Source organism: Hyaena hyaena, unplaced genomic scaffold (assembly GCF_003009895.1).
Source record: "Hyaena hyaena isolate Hyena2069 unplaced genomic scaffold, ASM300989v1 scaffold_2296, whole genome shotgun sequence".
Lineage (NCBI taxonomy): Eukaryota > Metazoa > Chordata > Mammalia > Carnivora > Hyaenidae > Hyaena > Hyaena hyaena.
The window spans coordinates 41,972-60,194 of record NW_024082929.1 but is presented as its reverse complement, the minus strand read 5'-3'; positions in this window follow the sequence as shown (position 1 = coordinate 60,194).

Genomic DNA, 18,223 nt, shown 5'->3' with positions numbered 1-18,223 from the left:
TGTATTAGAGGTCCAAAGCAGTTCTGAAATAAGGGACGGAAATTCTTTTAAAATCATGGCACTGGAATAGAAGAAATAAAACAGTGTGTATAAGGAAAATCCAAAAGCAAATCTATAGATATACCTGTTGGGATACTACAACATGAATATTTCCAATTCTCTGAAAGGTCAGAGCTTTCACAGAAAAGAAAAAAAAAAATTACTAGCTTAAAGGATGACTGAATGGCAAGGAAGCACTGGAAATTAGAAATAATGAATGCACCCAGAGAGATTTGCAGGTTTATTTCCCTGTAACCATTTATTTACTTTTAGCCTGTGAATAGATAAAGGAAATTACTCTCCTCATCCTGGAAAGATTCTGTTTATAAAGATAAGTGCCCATGGTCCCTCGAAGGCTCAATCTCTCTCAAACTCAGTCTCCCTCTCCTTCCTTCCCTCCCTTTCTTTCGTCCTCTTCTCTTTTGCCCTTGAGGAGAGAAAGTGTAGCTGTACAAATATAAGCTCCAAAATTCAGAATTCTGGGGTTCCCCTCCTATATAGCAGACCCACCCTGTATATGCAGAGTTTACCCAATACTTGCCGATCATCTTCTGGGGGAAAATGTGGTATGAGAAATGGGCTCTAAAATATTTTGTAGGTAAATAGTTATTTGCTTCTGATCCAGAAACTTCATATTTATTGTAAGGAGAAGGGGAAGGGGATGGGGGAGGGAAGGGAGAAGGGAAGAGGAAGGAGAAGGGAAGGAAAGGGAAGGGAAAGGAAGGGAAGGGAAGGAAGAAGGAGAGAAAAGAAGAAAGAAATAGATTTTATTTGAATAAGTGAATTTAACAAGATTGTTGAATATATAATCAACATCTAAAAAACAATCGCATTTCTATGTATCTATAATAAGTGGAAACTGAAAGCTAAAAAAATATAGCATCAAAATTATTGAGTGCTTAGAAATACATTTAACAAAAGATATGCAAGGTTTCAGTCATGAAGACTGTAAAACATCTGTAAGAGAAATACTTAAGATCCAAGTGAATCAAACAGGAATATAGCGTGCTTATGCTATAAAAGATTCAATATAGTAGTTACCTCAACTCTCTTCAAATTAATGTATGGATTCATTACAATCGTAATTGAAATTCAAGAAGTTTTGGTCAAATCTGACAGATTCTTAAATTTATGTAGAAATTCAGGGGATCAAAAAGTCTAGGCAACCTTGAAGAACAAGAACAAAACCGGAGTACCTTTACTACAATATATTAAGAATACCCATGACTAAAAATTGCAAGAAAGCAATGTAGAGCTGCAAGGGTCTGAAAAATAAATACAAAATAATATAGTATATGCTACAAGTGAAGAATGTAGGCTCTGGAAAACAATGCTCAGGTTTTGAATTTACAGTCTGTCATTTACTAATTTTGTAACCTTGGATAAACTAGTAACTCCTCCAGGACTTAAATTCATTTCACATAAAATAATGCTGAAAATAGTACTTCTTTCTTAGGATATTGTAAGGATTAAGTGAATTCAATCACGTAAAGTATCATGAACAGTGTCTGGAACATATAAGCACCCAATAAACATTAGAATCAATACTCAAGAGAAGACGAAATAAGGTATACAGGAGATAAAGGGAGTGGAGAAAGGCTGCTGTGATTGGAACCCTGCAATCTCGGGAGAGAGTTAGAAGATTATGCAGTGAAGGAGGCAGACAAATGATAATGCCTGGTCCTGTTGATCATGATGAATGTTTAGGGATTCAATACAATTGTAATTAGAAATGGAAACAGTAGTATGCGCATATTAGAAAGCTTCCTGGCTTTTGTGTAGAAAATGTGGCTGTGAAAAACTGGAGAAAAGAATATTAGTTATAAAGTGGTGGTGTAGGTCGATACGAAAGAGACTGGTTTCGTGTTTTTCAGTTGAAATGGTGATAAGTGGCTTGATATAGGCTATATTTTGGAACCAGAGCTAATAGGATTTGCTGATAGACTGGATCTGCATAATGAGAAAAAGAGAAAGATCAAGTATCAAAATGTTTTTGGTGTTAGCAACATGTGCAACGGTGGTATTGTTCGACAAGACTGGAAGAAGGATCTCTTCAGGAGGACATTAGGCAAGAGTGGGAATTTAATGTTTTAGATATACTTAAAATGAATTGTGTATTTTGTACCCAAGAGGGACTTTTGAAAAAATAGTTGGACACTGAAGTCTATATATAGCTCAAGGAAAAGATAAGGGATAAAGATCTGTATGTGCAATGAATAGTATTTCAAATATAATGGCAATGATGATGATAAATGGTTAGCTATGTATATATTCTTCTTGCCAGCCTCTGCCAGAAGCTTTTTATGCAATATCTCATTTATCTCTCAGAAACGATTCTAAGGGATCAGTTCTATTTAGTATCGTTTTTAAAATAAGAAAATTAAACCTGGAGCTGGAATAATATGCACATGATCACAAATAATAGAGCTATGATCTGAACAAATGATACTCTGACTAAAAGCTTTCTTTTCCAATTATTTTACATTTTTTAACAGCAAGTTATCTCCTCAAGTCAGAGAATAAAAATGTGGCTTTCTAACAGTATATTGCGATTTTTTGTCAGTATGTTGTGTCTCATGCACTTATGCCACATCTTACAAAAAAATAAATATTTGAATTATTTTGTATTAAGAAAAAATAGTTCCTTCCCATATAAATTTATAATCTAATATTAAACATATTTTATAATCTTATAATGCAGTAACTCTCTGTCCTTGAAGAAGAAACCTGAAATAGAACTGTATTTCTTATCAACGAGTCTAATAAGGAGTGGCAAAGCACCATCAATGGAAGAAAAATTCATTTATCACACTTAATAAAAGTTGTTTGTTTTCTTAAATTATGAAACACTTAAGATTTTAGCCAACTGGGCACTGAATATGAATTCTTTCTTGTGAATCCATCACCCTCCCATTTTAAACAGTTTATTCCCTTTGCAGATTCTCTTTTGTGGTCTTTTTGACACACATTTTTACTTTAGCTGATCTCTTCTGAATCTGATTTTTTTTCCATCTGCATAACCAAACTTCATCTCAACTCTCCTTAATTAAATCAATAGCTGAATTTATACTTTCTACCAAAAATATTGACCAACTCTGATAAGGTAAGTGCTTAGGGAGAAATAAACTTCACACAGCACAGCTATGAAGCCGAAGATATTTTTCTCTGTCTTGCTCCTTTACCCCCATCCTCTTTACCTCTCTTCCTTTTCTCCTAATTATTCAGTAAAGAAGAGTTAATCCATGTCTTGGAGGTGACAGAATGCAGCCAGGGCAAGATATGGTGAATAATCAGCATCTGTGCAGGGATTCCTTTTACTGAAAGATCCCAGTGGGAGCAGTGGGATACAAGCTGACACAGGACTGCTAACCTGGAGGAGTAACTGTAACCTGGCTACAAGGCTGCAATTCTAGACCTTAAATCCTTTAGATAAATGCTGCTGTAAGGAGAAGTAGCCAGGATACAAAGCCCTGTAAACATGATGCTTTTCTTTTCAAATCTGAAGGACTCCTGAGTCTCCTAGGTTTGGAAGCCCTTATATAAGTGGGAGTATTGCTTTTTTAGGATATTTTCTTGTATATTTTGATGGGTCTGTGTAGCCACTTCTTGGCAGTTCTTGTACATACCAAACTGAATAAATGAAACATTTTCTATAGTTCAAAGCCCTTAATACAAAATATTGTGCAATTGTCTTTTCATTCTGAGATATATTTTTTTATTAATGAAAGAGTTCATGGAATGAGTGAATACTGAGAATAAGGGGCACACTTTCAAACAATTTAATGTCAAAAATGGTTTCCATTTATCATATTCAAAGCAGTTGTCTTTATTTCAGTTTAGGAAAATAAAGTATTTCAGCTCTAGTTTTAGAATTTCATCAATGCAATTCACTTGTATAACGCAATGGATAGGCTATTAGGTTATTTTCCAGAGAGATATTGTGCTACAGTTCATTAAGTATAAGAAAATAAAATTTAAAAATCACCAGGGCACCATTTGTGCCCTGGTTAGAGTATGAAAATGCAGCAGAGTATTAGTAAAATATTGTAGGCTTACAGTTAGACATACCTGAGTTGAAATTTTATTGCTATCAATTACTAACTGGTTTTAGGTAATCCCTTTAATGGCTCAGTTTGCTTAACTCTAAATTACAAGAACATATATTTAAAAATTTTTGGATAATACTGGTAATTGTTACAGACTAAACGATTGTGTCCCCCACAAAATTCATATGTTAAAACCTTCCTTACTTTCATGATATTTGAAGATGCGGTCTTTGGAAATGATTAGGTAATGAGGGCAGAACCTTCAGAAATGAGAGTAGAAGTCCTTTAAGTGGAAGCTCCAGAGAGCTCAGTTATCTCTTCCACCACAGGAAGAACCAGAAAACAAGCGATCTACCAAACACCAAATCTGCCAGTGCCTTAATCTTAAACCTCCCAGTCTCCAAAACTGTGAAAAATGAATATTTGCTGTTTGTAAGCAACCTAGTCTATGGTGGTTTGTTATAACAGTTTAAAACAGACTAAGGCAGAAATTGGTACTAGAAGTGGGGTGCTACTCCGACAAATACCTAAAAATGTGGAAGCAGCTTTGGAATTGGGTAATGGGTGGAGCCTGGCTGAAACTGGAGGTGCATGCTAGAAAAAGCCTACATTGCCAAGAATACCATTAAGAGTGATTCCAGTGAAGAGCATCTGCCTGGCTCAGCAGCAGATGGAACATGGGACTCTTGATCTCTGGCTTGTGGATTTGAGCCCTACTCCAGGTGTACAGACAACCTAAAAATAAAATCCTGAGGCACCGGGGTGGCTTAGTTCGGTAAGCGCCTGACTTCAGCTCAGGTCATGATTTTGCATTTCGTGAGTTCAAGCCCTGTGTTGGACTTTGGGCTGACAGCTCAGAGCTTGGAGTCTGATTCAGATTCTGTGTCTCCCTCTCTCTCTATCTCTCAGAAATAAATATAAATTATTTTTTTAAATAAATAAAAAAATAACATCCTAAAAAATTACAAGAATGGTTCTGGTGAGAGCTCTGAAGAAAAAGAAAAAGTTTCAATTGTGTTAGAGAATACCTAAGTAATCCTGAACCCAATGCTGGTTGGAATATGGATGATAAAAGCTATTCTGATGAAGTTGCAGGTGAATATGAGGAATATGTTATTGGACAACAGAGGAAAGGTCACCATGAGGAATATGTTACTGGAAAACGAAGGAAAGGTCATCCTTGTTAAAAAGTGACAAGGAACATGGCTGAATTGTCATGTTCTATCTAGTGTTCTGTGGAAGGTAGAACTTGAGAGCAAAGAAAGTGGATATTTAGCTGAAGCAATTTCTAAGCAAAATATTGCAAAAGTGGCCTGCTTCTTTCTGAAGCTAATATATTGTAAAATTTGAGGAAATAAATTACTTAAGGTGTAACTGTTAAACAAAAAGTATGAGAAAACTGTCAACCTATTCATATTGTAAAACATGAGGGTATGACCAGATAATCATTTGATAAGATTGGTCAATCATCTCCATTAAAGCCAGCAACTATTGTTCAAAACAATTTCTATTGTTTATCAGCTAACCAGTCTATGGTAGTTCCTTACAACAACCCAAACAGTAATATATTTGTTACATAGCAGATAGTACTTATTCAACATATATTTCCCCACTTGTTGCTACTATTGCTTTATAACAGTAATTGCATTCAAGCATAACTTGCCCAATTGTTTTTAATCAATTGTTCTCACAGTTTTCTAAACACTTTGGAACCAGGTTTGTTGAAGTACTAAAATCAATAAAATACCTAGTCAAACTTTACAATTTTATCCTTTTAAAATAGATATGGCATACCTATAATAATATATTTATATGTATTAAATCTATGTTTACTTTAAGCCATTAGAACTTTTTTTTTTTTAATGTTCTGAGAGAGAGAGAGAAACAGCGTGAGCAGGGGAGGATCAGAGAGAGCAGGAGACACAGAATCTGAAGACAGGAGCCAGGCTCTGAGCTAGACGCGGGGCTTAAACCCATGAACTGTGAGATCATGACCTGAGCCGAAGTCAGACGCTCAACCGACTGAGCAACCCAGGCGCCCCATAAGCCATTCACACTTAATCAGTGTATAGGTGTACGGTGAAAAATGTAAATGTTTAGTTATTGTTTCCAAACACGAAGTAAAGTAACGCTTCGCTGATGGTGGGATTTGCCAACTTTTGATGTAAACAGCTTTGGTCACTTCCTGACAAGTGTGGTTCGGTACCCAATTTGTAACGGAGCCCAGGAGTTGAAAGTTACTTTTAAATACACATAAAAATAATGTCAAAAGTAATATTACTAAAATAAATTTCTTATCCTTGAAAAAATATGTAAGAATCAAGACAAGCCACACTGTAATTAAAAGCAATTAAGCAAACTGAAACAAGAATATGAGTCCTGATGGTACAGTCAGCCCTGGAAGTTGATGTCCTGAGGACTGTGCCCCAAATACATGACTGTTTTAAGCAGATCAACATCATACATATTGGCACAATTTTTCTGGGATGATAAACTTTGTTCATTTATCTATGCCATGTCTAATTTAGGCTGTGTCAGCAGCGGTAGCAACTGAACAAATGAGTTTATTATTAGTATTAATTTTTGGCCTGAGAAGCTACAAGTGATCCAGTTCTGTTATTGTAAAACATGTGCCTATGACTGACATAATTCTTACGTCTTTTAGGACCACAAAACTCTGAAAACTGATTAAATATGTAGCAATTTAATCAGACTACATTCTATAACTAAAGTAAAAATGAGCCTCTTTAGCCACTTTAGCCCATGATGATAGTATCCTATTATGCTACTTGAAATAAGTAAAAATTCAGGGAAAAGAAAACTCTGTGGTTAATACGCCCTGGATATTATTATATTTCAGGATGTTGAAATTTATACCAAATAAGGGGAGGAAAAGTAAAAAATGAATTTTTTCCATTTGCCTTTAGTATGTAAATATCTGCTGGTGTTTTAGGAGGTCTTTTTGGCAGGAGAGAAGTTGGCAATTAATCTGAAGTGTCTCAGTTTCAAAGGAAAATTATTTCAGAATGTTTCTGTGGGCATCAATTTAATTTCAGTAGAATAAAAGTTAACATGTTTCTGTATTTTTTTTATGTTTATTTATTTTTGAGAGAGAGAGAGCAAGTCAGGGAGAGGCAGAGAGAGAGGGAGACACAGAATCCAAAGCAATCTCCATCTGAGCTGACAGCACAGAGGCAGACGTGGGACTTGAACGAACTGAGAACCATAAGATCATGACTTGAGATGAAGTAGGCTGCTTAACAGACTGAGCCACCCAGATGCCCCTTGATTTTTTTAAGAGAAACCCGAAGTATCCAATCTTTGGGTTTCATTTTATATCTGATAGGTATAATCCAATTTTCAGCCTTTTAAACTACATAAAATATTAGGCGGCACGTAGATATACCAAAAATGTAAGTAGATTTTAGTTTGAATCCTCCATATTCCCCACTCTTCCAGCATTCCCAGATGGGCAGCTTTCTTGACATATAGAGTAATTTTCTGGTCTTTCCTTTCTCTTGTTTGCAGATCCTTAATTTATTCATCCTATGGTATATACTGAAAAAGCCCCAATAGAGATTTCCTTTGCTTTTCAACAGATAAACTAAAAAAGGTTATAAGAGTGATTTTAAAATATTATTCACTGTATGTTTCTGATTGTTAGTCTGTATGGACAGGAAGGTGAATAAGTTTAAAGATATTAGTATAACTTTTTCTAACACTCTTGAAATTTACCATTTGTATTTAAAATTAAATAACCTGAATTCTCTTTGATTTTGCATGAATTGCTTCCCAGGATACTATCTCCCCATAAAGATAAGAATTACAATAAAAGTAAAATAAGGAAATAATATAAATCAAGCAAAATACAAAACACAGCAAAAGAAAAAAAAAAGACATCTGTCTATGAAATGCCTACATGATAGAGGAAATTTTATTCTCTCAAATTATTATGTTTATTGCTTTACTCCTTCACATATTTTACTATTACACCTCTTCTCAGTTTCAATTAAATTCATTTTCTTATGTTGATTAGTCAACATGAAGTATATTTACTACTGAAATTATCATAATGCTAAATCAAATATTTCTAATAAAGTTCATTCAGAAGTGATGAGAATGGTAACAATTTGCTCCATATGTCCAAAATAAGGCTTTTCTCAAAACCAGCCATCTGGAACTGACATAACTCTGCTTAACTGTTCTATCTTCAAATATCATTTGAAAAAAGTTATGTTTTTTTCTTTCTATCTCGACTATTCATCACATCATAAAAGACAACATACATAACCATTTATAGATTACTTATTATGTACAGGCCTTTTGCTTGACAATATTTTAGCAGTTTAATATATGCACTAATCTAATTTCAAGAGCTTGGATTTTGAAGGAAGGAGAAGAGAAATAAAAGTGTCAATATTAAATATTTTATCTGATCCTATTAAGACTTTGGATAAATGAAGATAATTTACCAAATAATTTCAACTTACTGTTTATCATCAATATCATCATCATTGTCATCATTATTATATTTCCCATTCTCTATAGAGTTCTTGAGGAATGACAATTTTTAACAAATGCTCTTTCATTTAACCTTACAACGGCACTGTAAAAATGATTATCTTACGAAGCAACTAAAGCCCAAGAAAGCTTTTCTAAAAAGCAACTGTGCTAGGTAATACAACTAGGAAGAAATAATATTGTGTTTTTAGACCATGACTTCTAACTTTAATGGCAGAGAATATTTTTGACACTAGATGCTAGCTTTTTAATATCTATTTTTTTATTATTATTCTAGATATATGCATAAAATTTCTTGGAGCAGATTATTATTATTTACACACAGCAATAAAAACTGTGATTCTTCTATGTCCCAATTTTTACTACTGATGTGGTACAATGAAAACCAGATGTCACTGTACATATACAAGGTCTACATTGTAAGTGAGGAACCAAAAAAAAAATCTGAATTTTATATAGGAAAGAGACCACAAAAAGATAGATCTAGACATTAATGTAGGAAAGTTCTCCCAGCCGCTTCAGAGAGTCTTTTTTGTAAATGTAAGGTGAAAGATCCTGGATTCTCACTCTTTGGAATGCAAATGTGTTTCTTCAGGAGAGATATAATACCAGTGTTTCCAATTTCACAAGCCAGGGAATGTCTCCTGTTGCCAGGTCAACCCTCCACCATGTGAAATAGAGATTTATATTTCTGAAGAAGTAAATGTCTCTATCTTTCTTACTAGCTGATGAGTTATAAATTAACTCCTATCTCTTGTCTTTTAGCCTAGGTTTGAAGTTTCAGTAAGATATGTCCAAAAAGTTCTGTGTATAAACATAAACATATTTCCTAAATAGCCTCAGGCCAGGGTTGATTTTGCTTTTATGGCAAAAGTATACCATATATTAAAAAGAGTAGCAATTTCACAGAATCTAAGTCTCTCGTAACTTGCAAAAGAAAATATCTTTTTTAAAAATAATTTCAAATTGAGCAATTGAATTTATTTTTAACTGGTATTAAATTACTAACTTATAATTAATAGAACTATATGTAAATGAATGATAAATAAGGACAAGATTAGGGCAAAAAAAAGGAAAGATACACGCAGGAAGTACCAACAAGATTCTGAACATGCTATTCTCTCCAAGGTATCTTTTAGCTTTTTGAGACCAAAGCTACAGAAGAGGATAATGTGCCAAGATGAGGATTAGGCACTAATAAATCACTTAAGAAAAAGCAGTCCTTGTGATTTCAACAGCTATAAGAATTCAATCAGATTGTTAACACTTCCTGAAAAATAACATCTCATGTTGAAAAGTCATCTAGCATTATTTTGTTGATAATAATAATCCAACCTCTTGCTATTGGGATTAGTTCTTATGTGCATAGATTTTCCATGTTCTCATAAACTCAAATATCATGGTTTCACTTAATGTGACATCAAGATTTGAGGTAAGCATCTTCGCTTTTAAGTGTAAACCTTTTAGTCTATGTGCATAAAAACAAGCAGCAATAATAAAATACTTAACTGCTAATATTTTAAACAATCACAAAAGAAATAATTCAAAAATAATGTTGAAAGCATTTCAGAATCCGTATTTTGTAAAATTTCTGTATCCTCATATAGAATCTGGTGAATACATTTTGTTATGATACCTTTTTGCTATTTTAACAATACTTTCTGGATTTCCATAAAATCTCTTGATTTCAAAGTGAATGAATCCAGAACATCTATTGTTCTTATATAGAATCATTTCAGAAAGACATGTTTAAAATAAGCCCGTTTTACTAAAATTAAAGCTCGACTAAGAAACTATTCATCATACTCTTTATTTAATTCATACTTTACATAATGATATGTCATTCATGTGCTATGCAGTTTCACATTGTAGGGGGAAAATCTCTACTGCTTTATATTGATTCAGGATTTCCTTTATAGTATAGTTCTTATGTAAATGGCTAGTATCTCATTTTCACGAAGGTAGAATCAACCATTATCTCAAAATACTATTATTTTTCTTTTTTAAAGAAAGGCAGATTGCCAATGCAGCATCTCATTTGGATGAGTCTTGGAAGTTTGATGACCCTATATTCTCCTCCAAATGGACCTTGAGATCTTGTTTGGAGGTTCGAGCACAGGAGCGAAGATATTCTTACACCCTTGACCATGAACATTCTTCCTCTCTCAGGGAAGTTCATCTTTTTCAACTGACCAAGTACACAGCTTCTGGAAGGGTGCAGGGTGCACATGGAGCAGGGAGGGACAAAACCTAGCCAGACAGATCAGCCAAATCAATCCTGGTAATCAATGGAGTGACAGATGTTGCAGCCAGATTGCTCTGACATTCTCCAAATCCCAAAAGTTTAAAACGTCTTATTTAGTAACTATTCAAAATAGTTTCACTGTATCTAATTCATTTTCAAATGGAACAGAAAGTCATAATTTATACATGTTAATTGAGAATGAGATATTTTCTTATTGGTAGCAAAATGAATAATTAACAAAATTCAAAGATTAATTCTGGCACCGATGGCCTGGGGCAAGTTTATTGCCCTAAGTATGATTACATATGTGATAATTCTTGATCATATAGTTGACAATGTAGAAGCAAGAGTTCTTAAGTGTCTCTTTCATTTAAATTCTATGATCACATTAATTATAAAAGTGTCCCATCTAAATGTGTGGCTGTTCCATTTCATACAGGCAAAATCTTGTAAACTGAAAAGGAATATAATATTGCTGATAATACTGAACTATTCCAAAGCCATCTGTATTTACTCTCTGTTTAAAAGTATTTTAGTAAGTTCATTTTTGGGTAGTGGGAATTTGCAATGGAAGAGGGTGGATTAATTTCCTTCCTTTCACAAAAGAGTGCCAAACCTATGAGAAGTTGACTGAAGAGTTGATATTTATAATGGGAGAATCAGAAGGCCAAGAGGTGTCAGGAAAAGATGCTGATGCTGGCAGGGGTAACAGGTATCAGTAAACATGCTCCACTCAACATCAAGTGCAAGTAGGTAGGATAAAAGATAGTTGCTAGGAGTCTAATTAGGAGCCAAACTCACACAGAAGAGCAAGGTTTGGCTGAGGGTACACAAAATAGTGAGGAGGAAAAATGTGATGTTATAGTAGGAGAGACTGAGGAAACTTCTGAATTAACTAGTAAATAGAAATAGGTATTATAACAATTCAGTTTAAAACATTGGGAGGACATATTTTAAATGTAAGAAAAACAACACTTAAAATTCAAAATATAATTATGAAAGGATGATGAATTAAAAAAATTTTATAGCAGAATCACAAACTTGAATTTTGCTGCACATAAGCATGTTGAAATTGACCTCACAGTGACCTCCTTCCCCTGCCACACACACAAATGAATGTAGTTGCCAACCTTTAAAAACTTGAGACTCCACTTAGAAAAAAAAAAAAATGCACTCTTCAATGATCCCTATTTCATTCAGAAATGAACCACATTCCTTACAGTTTACTATAGGAATCTATAAGAATTGCTCATACCCTAACTTTACCTCTCTAACTTCATTACCCATTTCTTTCACTTTGCTGTAGTACCTTTGTCTTCCTTGCCTTTCCTTCAACATATCATCTTGTATGCTAATAACTTCTTCTGTCTACAGTTCTTGACCCCAGATACCAGCACTGTTTCTTCATGTCCTTAAAATCATAATCACACTGACTATATAAAATTGTAATTCCACCTACTATTCCTAATCTCCTTTTCTGTGCCCTACTCCTTCCCTATAACAGTTACCATATTTTAAATATTATATAATTCATTCATGTACATTGTTGGTACTTCCTACAGTAGACCTATACTATAAGAGTATAGTAGACCTCTCTATAAGAGCATGGGTTTTTTGTTTGTTTTTATATTCTATCATAAGTAATTAACACAATTATGCCATCACTCTACCCCCAATTAGATCGTTGTATTCCTAAAGTTTTGGAAGATTCTAAAACTTCAGACTTATATTATTACCTCATAACAATAACTATCTGGATCCCAGGAGCACATGTGTCTTTTATATGAAGTATTCATTCTTTTTTTTTTTTTTTTTTTACTAAAGTCTCCAATATTGCCTTTTGTTCCCTGACATTGTTTATCTCCAATCTTGCACTGATCTCTTTCTTTCCTTTTTCAAACACTGAACAGGAATTTGAAGTATCTTTTGTGTCAATATATGAAAATATTAAATAATAAGAAAAAATGAGACAGATAAGTGAAAATTATTTCTCTTTATCTAGTTTTAATATGCACTTGAATCACCATTATAAAACAAACATTGGATGATAGTTCACTTATTCTATTATTTGCTGACCTTGTGGGAAATTGAACTTGAGGTCTCTGAATATAAGGTATATGAGTGGAGTATTAGAAGTTTCAATTGGTATGGTAGATTGACCAAATTAATAATAATATAAAAAAACTTAAATGTTATACCAAAAAAGTTTTCAATTAATGTTGGATGAGGTTCCGATAGAAACCTCACAAAGTCTCATTTAATAATCTCTATTCCAATTTCTTTGTTATCAAACCTTTTCGTTTTAGTTTTTTTTTTAATGAAAGATATTCTTTTTAAGTTGCAAGAGCAGGAAAATTTGTTCTATACACTGGCATCTACAGAGATGAAAAAATTTCATTTCTTGATGCCTACCTACGTCAAGTCCTAAAGTACAATTCTGAGACCAATCCTACCCCAGAATACCTTCCATTTCCTTGTTTTACCAATAGATGTTCGGGTATTTCCTAACCAAAAGTTGTGTTTCAAAATTGCTTGATCAAGTATGAAACTAAAGTGAAAGAAACACTAGAAATTATATATACCAAAAAAGTGGTAATTTTTGTATTTATAAAACATTCAGAAAGAATAACACTGATATATTAATAATAAAGCAAGATATCTGTTGCTGAATTTTGGATTTAACACATATTTTTTTTAAAGTATAACTAGCCTAGGGGCACCTGAGTGGCTCAGTCACTTAAAAGTCCGACTTCAGCTCAGGTCATGATCTCAGTTTGTGTCTTTCCAAAGACAGTTTGTGAGTTTGGGCCTGGCATTGGGCTGTGTACTTACAGCTCAGAGCCTGGAGCCCACTTCGAATTGTGTGTCTCCCTCTCTCTCTCTGCCCCTCCCCCACTCATGCTCCATCGCGCTCTCTTTCTCCTTCAAAAATAAAAATAAACATAAAAATTTAAAATATAACTAGCCTAATATTAACTTCAGTTTTTCTTACTTAATAAATTGCCATGGAATGGGGAGGAGGGCCAGCATAGGTAGATGGAAAACAAAACTCACTGAAGATATTTAGAATTGGCAGTCATAAATGCTGCCTTCAAATTAAACAATGAAGTCAATCATGTAGAAAAATCTGCTTTTAGTCAACAGATGGGGGATTCAAGAACATAACAATTTAAGGTAGAAGACTTACGTTCAATGGTGTATTTAGGTACCCCTAGGATATGGAGAATGTCAGAATACTCTTGTGGATCCATAGTACAAAATATTACACTGACTAGTATTATTAAATCATTTAATTTTAGGAGAGGGAACATTCTTAGTAGGATTTACTTCAATAATTTCACATTCAAAACATTTAGATAAGCAAACTGAGGTGAGGCCAAGAAAATTAAAGAAAAAAGCCACCATGGTTAAAAGAAAGGTCACTAGAATGAGATCTTAGATCTTAGTTCTAGTACTTGTTTTATGACTCATCAAACAGATATTACACAAGTCATATAGTTCTATATGTTTGAATTCTTTACTGTTACTGGTGATAATTATGTCAAACTACCAACACCAGAGGCCTGAGAGAAAACATGATATCTTCAATGGTATCATCAAGATACTTTAATAAAGGGATTATGTTTCAAAGACTTAAGCAGAGCTAAGGGAAACCACTGAGAGTAAGTGAAACACCAAGGGACTTGTACCAGTACCATGACCGAGTTTCTAGAAAAATGGATAGGGGCACATGAGAAGGGAAAAAAAATTCTCTTTTAATATTTCCTTTGTCATATTTTCCTCCTCTATATCTTTCCCATTTGTTCCCTAACCACTTCATTAGAAGAATGCTAGGCATATATTTATAAACTAATTCACCAAAACTATCAACTAATACTTGACAAGGGAAACAAGAATACTCAAAGCGGAAAAGATAGTTTTTTTTCAATAAATGGTGTTGGGAAAACTGAATAGTCACATGAAAAGAATGAAACTGGACCCTTATTTTATACCACTTACAAAAATTAACTCAAAATAGATAAAAGACTTACAAGTTTAAGAGCTGAAACTGTAAAACTCCTAGAAGAAAACATAGGGGAAAAGCTCTTTGACATTGGTCTTGGCAATGATTTTCTTGGATGTTTCACCAAAAGCATAAGCAACAAAATTAAAAAAAAATAAAGAAGTGGGACCACAGGGGTGCCTGGGTGGCTCAGTTGGTTAAGCGTTCAACTTCAGCTCAGGTCATAATCTCACGGTTCATGGGTTCAAGCCCCACATCGGGCTCTATGCTGACAGCTAGCTCAGAGCTGTCTTCGGATTCTGTGTCTCCCGCTCTCTCTGATCCTACCCTGCTCATGCTGTGTGTGTCTCTCTCTCGAAAATAAATTTTAAAAACATTAAAATAAAATTAAAGAAAAAAGAAGTGGGACCATATCAAACTAAAAAGCTTCTGCAAAGCAAAAGAGAAAATCAACAAAATTAAAAGGTCACCTATAGAATGAGAAAAGATATTTGCAAGCCATCTATCAGCTAATGAGTTAAAATAAAAAATATGTAGGATATGTAGGAACTCATACAACTCAAAAACTCCCAAATAATATGGATTTAAAAATAAGCAGAAAATATGAACAACCATTTCTGCAAAGCAGACATACAAATGACCATCAGGTACATAAAAAGATGCTCAACACCAATGATCATCAAAGAAATGCAAATACAGACCAAAATGAGTTATCATTTAATACTTCTTAGAATGACTATTATCAAGAAGACAAGAGATAACAAAAGTTAGCATGGAGAAGGAGAAAAAGAACACTGTACACTGTTGGTGGGAATGTAAATTTGTTCAGCTAGCACTGTGTCGAGAAATATAAATTTGTTCAGCCACTATGAAAAACAGTATGTAGATTAATAAAAAAATAAAAATAGAGCTACCATATAATTTAGCAATTCTACTTCTGGGTATACAGCTGAAGGAAACAAAAGCACTCTCTCAAAATATCTGCACCCCCAAGTTCACTGCAACATGGTTCACAATAACTAAGATACAACCTAAATGTCCAATAATGAAATCAAAGGAGAAAATAATGCAGTATATATACACAATGAAATATTATTCAGTCATAAAACAGAAAATCCTCCCATATGTGGGAACACAGATGTACATTGAGGGCATTATGCTAAGTGAACTAAGTCAGACAAAGACAAATATTATATACTCTCACTTATATGTGGAATTTAAAAGCTGAACTCATAGAAACAGACAGCAGAATAATAGTTGCTAGGGTCTGGGGATGAAAGAAATGGAGAAGTGTTGGTCAAAGGGTACAAATTCCCAGATGTAAGGTAAATTAATTCTGAGTATCTAATGTACAGTATGGTGACTAAGTTAGTAATATTGTATTATATACTTGAAAGTTGCTAAGAGATTGTAAATGTTCTCAGACCCACAGAAAAGAAAAAAAGTAATTATGCAAAATGACAGATGCCTTAACTTACTTTATTGTGCTAATCACTCTAGAATATTTTTATGTATCAAATCACTACAATACTATGGATCAACCTTTAACTTACAGAGTGTTATGGATCAATTATAACTCAATAAAGTTGGATAAAATATACCATGATACTGTGTCATCATTGTGAGTACAAACTAGGAAATGTATACAGTACAAAAAAAATAAGAGAGAGATATTTCTGAATTTCCAGCCAAATAATCTGAGTAGACAAAATCACCCAATTATTTATAAATTATTTATATTTGTTACAGGGAAGTAAATGCAAGTCCAGTAAAACTCTCCAGAAGCTATTTATCTGTGGTTTAAGATATTAAGATCTGTTAATGACCAGCTTCTCCAGTCCCTACATTTCACAAATAGGGAAACATGTATAGAGAAGCAAATAGAATTTTTTAAGACACAACTAGAGCCAGGTTCAATGTTCTTCACAGCATAATATACAGCCTCTTTATTTAGGGCAGATGTTATAATATTTCCATTGTATACAATGTTTGATTTTTAAACCAATGTTTGAAAATTTCTTTTTCATTGAAGTATAAAACAGAAAGATTAATTCAAGTTTAATTTAGAACTAGGTTATTTTACTAAGGCAAACAAACAGAAAGTGATTGTTTTCATTTCACAACCTCGTGATTTTCTCCCAAGACAAAATTTTCCTTGTTGTTTAGTAAGGAAGTTTTGTCACTCTATGCATCTATCCCCAAGATGGGTACAGTCACTTCCACTGTTTCCTGGTTAATGATCAGAACAAAAGGGGTGGGAAATTATAAAAATCTATTTAAAAATTCGGGATTTCATTCTGGGATATTATGCTTCCTTCTCTTCCTCAACTAAATCAGCCTGTTAGATGTCAGGTTGGCCAAAAGAAGGCCGAAAGCATCCAAATTTAATTCTCGATTAGGCCATCTAGATTATTTTGTTTAACTAAAAGAGTTCTGGATCACAAAGATAATAATGACTACTTAGTCAAGTACACTGTTGGTCAATCTGTAACGAGCCAAAGTAAGATCATATTATAATTCTGTACATGTTTAAATTTCTTTGTCTTTAGGGCATCTGGGTGGCTCAGTCGGTTAAGCTTCCAACTTCGGCTCAGATCATGACCTCATGGTTTGTGAGTTCCAGCCCCATGTAGGGCTCTGTGCTGACAGCTCAGAGCCTGGAGCCTGCTTCAGATTCTGTGTCTCCCCCTCTCTCTGCCCCTCCCATGCTGATGCTTTGTCTCTCTCTTTCTCAATAATAAATAAAAACATTTAAAAAATTAAAAATAAAATAAAATAAATTTCTTTGTCCTTGAATTGACTACAGCAGATGAAATGTCTTCATGTGAGTAGGGAATGATTTGGGAACAAAAAAAATAAATAAATAAATAAGGATGAGGTTATACCTATTGGAATGAGACACACTGACTTTTATGGGAAGGGAGAGGGAAACATCAGAGGTGCTTTAGATCCAGAGAAGCCTGGAGGAATGGAAAAACACTAATCATCTATCTCTTTTAAGTTCACAAAACCTTCATTAAAAAATGGAAAGCACTGGAGCAATCTCCCAAACCCTGCGGACACTTTTCAAACTTTGCCGTTCCCTGACAGGTTTCACCGACCACGATCTGATCACCGTCTTAATTTTACGGAGACATCTTTCGGAAACAGCAAGGGAGGGTACCCAGCCTCCGTACTCACCACACAAAGCAGGTCAACTCCAGATGCCATCTCCACGCTGGTGCCCACAGTTCGAACAGCGTGGGCCGGTGAGGGGACAGGACTCGGTTCCGCCAGCACGTACCGGCAGGGCTGGACGGCCGCAGCACACGCTGAGGGCTGCAGGCTCGCCGCCGGCGCTTGTGCCGTTTGCTCCCCGGTGCACGGCTG